At 45.9% G+C, this 5,830-nt stretch overlaps 1 protein-coding gene across 1 annotated transcript in view; it reads right to left on the bottom strand.

The window, feature by feature from the left end:
- The window catches only part of LOC307074533 (uncharacterized protein), a 20,748-nt gene extending 15,204 nt beyond the window's left edge, over positions 1–5,544 (bottom strand). The window contains exon 1 of the mRNA XM_079734713.1: positions 5,336–5,544. The gene's annotated coding sequence lies outside the window, so the exon portion shown is untranslated. The remainder of the gene's footprint in view (positions 1–5,335) is intronic.
- Positions 5,545–5,830: the final 286 nt, after the last annotated feature.

Raw genomic sequence — 5,830 nt, 5'->3', positions numbered from 1 at the left:
GCAATTCAGCTTCTGTCAGTTTTCGATTTCAGCTTCCAGGTTTTTTAGCAGTTGTTAAGATATGTCCTCAGTTGTATGTGATGTGGTTTTACATTGATATGTACTGATGTACTGTGTATATGCTTGTGCCACGGGGGGCGCTATGGCGCAGCATCTGCCTCATTAGTTTATTGTTCCGGCTGAGGTGCCGTAGTAGAACGCGGGAAAAGAGCAGCGTGACCGTGAGAATGATGTGTCCGCTGCAGTTACTAAATAAATATGCCGAAGGCTAAAGAAGACTCAACATCTTTTCTTCCGAATGCAACGTAAGCTGCAACAGGACAGTAACACAACTCAACAGCAGTGCACTGCAATACTAGCCTGGCTAACGCCAGAACTCATCTCAATATACATTGAGATGAGGTCTGGGAACCAAACATTAATTTTCTCGTATTTGGAGGTGGTTTAAGATTGCCCGGAGCCATTTATTGGGTGCTACAAATGTCATCATCAATCATATGAGTCTGTACGTAGCTCATAGCCAATCAAAGCCTGTTGGTAGCAGGGCAGAGACATCCTTCTTGGTAATGAAAGAGTTTAACGCTGAAAGTTGCTCTTTTTTCAAAATAAACTTGCGTTCTCAACTACTTAGAACACTTTCTAAGGCTGCATCGAAAGGCAACGCGTCTGCTGCCATTTTGGATCCGTAAACTACAAGCTTCGGTGTGTCGCAATGACATCGTCATCGTCTTGCCGTCCCTCCCCGTTCTGTGATTGGTTCCCTATCTCAGGCGAAAATCGGATCCATGGTATCCAGGCTCTCTAGCAGCGCAAAATGAAATCCCGCGCTAGGCAGCATGGGTATACCCAGGCTACTGCAATACATTTGACATTTCAGATTTTTCAGCAGTGCAGGGCAATACATTTGACCTTTCAGATTCTTCAGTTCAATTCCTTTTACATTTTTGCATTTTTAGCAATGCTTTGGGCTTTTCATTCTGTCATGTACTGATGACGTCAGCACGTCAACGTTGTAACGGTCATTCTTGACGGAGACACCATGAAGTAAAGTACAGTAAAACTTGGCTCTCGGTGTGTGCATGATTCAATTCAGTTTCTAGGCATAACATGCCATTAGAAGTGTAACATTGGCGACGAGGATGACCAAGCTCGGTACTAGTTAAATCTGAAGTGAGTTTAGTTCGTCTACGAGATGGAGAACAATAATTCTAACGTGCCGAAGTTTGAGTGCTACAATGAGCCTGCTACGCTAGGACCTCACTGGACACGGTGGCTGACAGCGTTTGAGGTGTTCGCAGACGGCAAAGGATTGATTATGGCGGAAAATGTGAGCGATAACACTAAAATTCAGAGAAGGGCATTACTCTTGCATCACGCTGGGACAGATGTGCAGGATGTCTTTTCCACTCTTGAGGACATGGGAGCTTCAGAGGACTATGTCAAGGCAGTGGATGCTCTGAACAACTACTTTGTGCCTCAGGTGAATACCACGTTCGCGTGCCAATCTTTCTATCAAATATCACAGAACAATGGGGAGACTGTACAGCAGTTTGTAACGCGTTTGCTCAGACAGCCAAAGACTGTACTTTTGGGCCTGACATGGCTAACCAGCTAAGGGATGCTGTACTGAGTAGATGCACTTCGGAATATGTGCGGAGAAAGTTGCTCGAGGAGGGCTCGGCATTGACTCTGGCAAGAGCGCTGGAGATCGCTGCACAATGTGAACGTGTTGAACAGCAAATGGCGGCCATGCGTGTGAGTAGCACGGAGGCTAAAGGCACTGAGACTGTAAACCAGATAGCCAAAGGAAAATGGGCGAATAAGAGCCAAAAACGTGATGGAGAGGAAAAAGGGAAAGAGAAAGTGTGCTTTAGATGTGGGCACGGAGACCACTTTGCAAAAGATGAGAAATGCCCAGCACGTGGACAAACCTGCAGAAAATGCAATGGTAAAGACCACTACGCCAAAATGTGCAAATCTAAAGCGAGCAAGGGGTCAGTGAAATATGTAGACTCAAGAAAGGAAGAAAAGCAGGATAATGATTTTGCATTTGTAGTACGTGACAATAGCTGCATTGACAGACTAACATTTAATGTGGGAGGTGTAGACCTAGTGATGTTAATTGACTCAGTGGCTACGACCAACATAGTAGATGAAAATACATGGGAAGGATTAAATAAAGAAAAGATACAGTGTAAGTCATTCAAGTCAGATAAAAAACTATACACATACTCATCAAATGAACCACTACCAGTGAAGGGAGTATTCACATGTGAAGTGAGGATAGGGAAAAGGGAAACAAAAGCAGAATTTACAGTAATAGCAGGTCAGGGAGTACCGCTATTAGGCCGAGAGACAGCTACAAAGCTAGGTGTGCTAAAGGTGGGTGTAGATGTAGCAGCGGTTACTGATGTAAAGGCAGAGGTTAGAGGGAAGTACCCAAAGCTCTTCACAGGGGTGGGTAAACTCAATACCAAGCAAATCAGGCTGCACATCGACGACAATGTGGAACCCATAGCACAACCACTGAGACGGATACCATTCCACCTGAGAGAGGCAGTTGACAAGAAAATAGAGGAGCTGCTGAGAATGGACATTATCGAGAAGGTTGAGGGTCCAACACCGTGGGTAAACCCAGTCGAAGTAGTTCCAAAAGCAAAAGACACTGACATTTGTCTATGCCTAGACATGAGAAGGGCAAACAGAGCTATTATCAGAGGAAGATATCCGATCCCGACAGTTGATGAACTGCTACACGATATGAATGGCTCAGTTGTGTTTAGTAAGCTTGATCTAAAATGGGGCTACCACCAGATGGAGCTCACAGAACAGTCAAGAGCTATAACGACGTTCGCCGTGCACAGTGGAACATACCGCTACAAAAGACTCATATTCGGGGTCTCATCAGCGAGTGAGCAGTACCAACACGAAGTGGCGACGGCACTGGCTGGCATCGAAGGAGTGGCCAACATATCAGACGACATCATCGTCCATGCACCCGACTGTGAGACACACAACAAGCGACTACACGCCGTACTGGAGAAACTAGAGAAATGCGGCCTAACCTTAAATGGTGAGAAGTGTCAGTTTGAGATGGACAAATTAGTTTTCATGGGCATACTGTTGTCAGAAAAGGGAATAGGACCCACAAATGAGAGAGTGAGAGCACTGGTCGAGGCACGCGAGCCAGAGAATGCATCAGAGGTCCGCAGTTTTCTGGGTTTGGCTGGGTACAGTAGCAGATTCATACCCCAGTTCGCTGCCATCTCAGAGCCGCTTCGGAGACTGACCAAGAAAGATGTGCCATTTGTCTTCGGCCCTGAACAGAAAGTGGCATTCGAGTCACTCAAGAATAAGTTAGCCGAGGCGAGCACGCTGGCATATTTTGACAAAGATGCCCCCACAAAAGTGATAGCTGATGCAGGGCCAGTGGGCATAGGAGCAGTTCTGATACAGGAGCAGCAGGGAGCTATGGTGCCTATATGCTACGTGAGCAGGAGCCTGACAGACTGTGAAAAGAGATATTCCCAAACGGAGCGTGAAGCCCTGGCACTGGTTTAGGCATGTGAACGCCTACATCCGTACATATATGGCAAGAGGTTCGACCTGGTAACAGATCATAAGGCCCTGGAGGTGATCTATAGCCCCAGATCAAAGCCATGTGCGCGGATTGAGCGTTGGGTGCTCCGCCTCCAACCTTATGACTTTCAAGTTATACACATAGCCGGGAAATACAACATGCTGATCCTCTGTCTCGTCTCCTGGGGGAGACGGCGAAGAAGACGACACGCCTAGGTGGGCACAAGCGAATGGAGAAGTCGAGAGGCAAAATGCGTGGATCATGAAACGGATCCGCATCGCACAGGCAGAGGGACTGGATTGGCAGAAGGAACTACGCCGATACGTCACCATCTACAGATCCATCGACCACTCCACCACGGGCAGGAGCCCCGCTGAACTCCTGTTCAATCGGAAGCTCAGGGGAAAGTTGCCAGACATCAGTACACCAAGGAGTGACCTCGAGGCCAGAGACACTGATGCTGAGCGCAAGGGCAAGTCCAAAATGTACGCTGACGAGTGGCGCGGAGCCAGACTGTCCCCAGTGCAGGTGGGAGACAAGGTGCTTTTGAAACAGGACAAGACAGATAAATTCACAACAACATTTAACCAGACACCTCACACGGTAGTCAGTAAGAACGGTAACTGTGTGGTACTTGAGTCACCCACAGGAGCTCAGTACTCCAGAAACACCACACATGTCAAAGTGTACACACCAGCTCAGCAGACACCCCCACCCGGTGGAAGTGAACCAAAGACAGTGAGTGAGACAGTAAACACGCCACCAGAACATGTTGTGACGTCCACACCAGAGACGCTCGCTCAGGGGTCAACACCATGCCGACCTCTTACAGTGCAGACGGAGCGACTGCGCCGAGAAGTGAAAATGCCCCAGAGATTCACAAGCTTTGTTATGAAGTGAATGTGTTATAGTAATGCATATGTTCATGTGTATGTTCAATGAAAATTAATGCACAATGCTAGAGGACATAAATGTTTATTGGAAAAGAACCAAAGGTTTATTCTGACAGAGAATATGTTGATTAGATTCATTATATGGTTAGTGTTCAAGTAGCCAAACTGAATGTTTATGTGAAGGGAATATTAGAGTTTTAATCCAAGTAAGGGGGGATGTCATGTACTGATGACGTCAGCACGTCAACGTTGTAACGGTCATTCTTGACGGAGACACCATGAAGTAAAGTACGGTAAAACTTGGCTCTCAGTGTGTGCGTGATTCAATTCAGTTTCTAGGCATAACATGCCATTAGAAGTGTAACACATTCAGCCGTCACTTTATTTGTTTCCAACCATTTACATTTTTTAAATGGTGTGCATGTTTACATTGTTTACTCTATTTAGGCTCCCTTCACTTGATCTAAGCCATTTAACGTTTCTTTATGTCTTAATCTATGTGGCTTTATGAAAACACATTTTCAACCTCACTTCCCAACCTCACACACAGCACTCACCACATTTTCTGCAGGATTGTGAAAATAACAACAACACTGGAAAAGTTATGGACATCAGTTTTGTAAACTAGACATTATAAGATTATATATACATATACATCTGTCAGGTCAAACATACACATCTGTCTATCAAAGCACTTACGGCCCGAATGCAAATCACCGTCTGTGTTGTTCTAATCCAACAAAAAATGTATCATTTGTGTACACTTCAGCACCGACAGTCTGCACACGTTGAGCTCGCCCCGCTATTAAAGTTAAATGTGCTGACACTTCAAAGAATCGCAAAAAGACATCCGTTTACTCACCAGATATACACTCTGGTGGCGAGAAGTCCGGTCGGGGGTTGTTCCGTTGTGGCGGAGTTACATAGTCGCCGGACGGGACTGGTGAAGGAGGGTAACAAGCGCGGAGTGTTCGGGAGTACACCGCAGACCCATCTGACGCGTGCTGCTTCTTGGAGAGCGGGAAACACAACATGTGTTAATGCGCTTCCTCCCACTTGCGGGAACAACAAAGTGTGTGTGCGTGTGTGTGTGTGTTGGGGAGACTACAACAACAAGGAGGAAACTCGTTTGCGCGGAAGTTCTCTTCGTCACATAATTTAATCATTTATTCTGTCGGTTTCACTTTTATTTGACCTGGATAGAAAAAAAAATGTTTTCTTTTAATTATTCCCCTAAATGTCTGAATACTGTACGGTTTAGTCATGCAGTGTCTGGTATATGTATGAATTATTTATTGAAATACACGCTGTTACACATTGCCTGACACCTGTGTTCTTTAAAAAGCCCACAGCTCCA

The sequence above is a fragment of the Pollachius pollachius genome (assembly GCF_949987615.1).
Source record: "Pollachius pollachius genome assembly, chromosome: 4".
NCBI lineage: Eukaryota > Metazoa > Chordata > Actinopteri > Gadiformes > Gadidae > Pollachius > Pollachius pollachius.
Note: the sequence above shows the minus strand (reverse complement) of the source record. Positions and strands in the feature narration are given on the sequence as shown.